The sequence below is a fragment of the Etheostoma spectabile genome, chromosome 23, assembly GCF_008692095.1.
Source record: "Etheostoma spectabile isolate EspeVRDwgs_2016 chromosome 23, UIUC_Espe_1.0, whole genome shotgun sequence".
NCBI classification, from domain to species: Eukaryota; Metazoa; Chordata; class Actinopteri; order Perciformes; family Percidae; genus Etheostoma; species Etheostoma spectabile.
Genome location: NC_045755.1, coordinates 9140701 through 9141544, shown reverse-complemented (window position 1 = coordinate 9141544; position 844 = coordinate 9140701). Strand labels below are relative to the sequence as shown.

Sequence of the window (844 nt, the reverse complement as noted above, 5' to 3'; positions counted from 1 at the left end):
GCCTTGCCTTCATAGCAGCGTTTCTCAAATGGAGGTGCGTGTACCCCAAGCGGTACTTTGGAGTATGTGTAATTTCTTTTTAAATCTCTAATTTAACCCTTGTGTTGTCTTCCTGAAAATCAACACTTTTGTTGACGCTTTTTATCAATGTTTTGTACTTTTTATTACATTTTTGTCCCTTTTTTCAACACTTTTAACACTTTCTTCTTAATGTTTGTCACTTTTTTTTTGTGGATGTTTTCAACACTACGTAACACTAACTTATTAACTTTAGTTTTACAGTTATTTTTGGAATTTATGGTCAATGAACCTCAAATGCTTTAAAATTAAATAAGACGTCCCCAAAATTAATGAAAGTAGAGATTTGTACTTGCTATGTTCATTTAGGGGAATTACAATTGGGTAGTTAAAAAGAACAATGATATAGGAAAACATAGTGAATCTGACCCTAGGACAACATGAATAGAATAGAATACCTTTATTGTCATTATACAGGGTTGAAAGATGATAATGAGGGTTAAATAACAGTCATACATAATTCCCTAAAATATTTATACTATATTAATTACGTGAATTTATTTACGAATTAGTAGCATTTAAGGGTTTTCAGGTTACAAAGGTGTTGTTTAGTAAATCAGACACTGATGGTGCAGCGCTGTGTGTTGTACCTCTTTATAAAGCCATTTTTTTAAACGCTTAAGGGAGAACGCTTAAGGGAGAACGCTTAAGGGGGAATGCTTAAGGGAGAATGCTTAAGGGAGAATGCTTAAGGGAGAATGCTTAAGGGGGAATGCTTAAGAGGGAGAATGCTTAAGGGGGAATGCTTAAGGGGGAATGCTTAAGG

The 844-nt window shown here is 34.1% G+C and overlaps 2 protein-coding genes across 18 annotated transcripts in view; both read right to left on the bottom strand.

Annotated features, from left to right (window-relative positions):
- The window catches only part of nrcama (neuronal cell adhesion molecule a), a 1100153-nt gene that overhangs the window by 334253 nt on the left and 765056 nt on the right, over positions 1 to 844 (bottom strand). The gene's annotated exons all lie outside the window — the stretch shown is intronic.
- Positions 1 to 844, bottom strand: part of LOC116673019 (CWF19-like protein 1) — a 6889-nt gene that overhangs the window by 4760 nt on the left and 1285 nt on the right. The gene's annotated exons all lie outside the window — the stretch shown is intronic.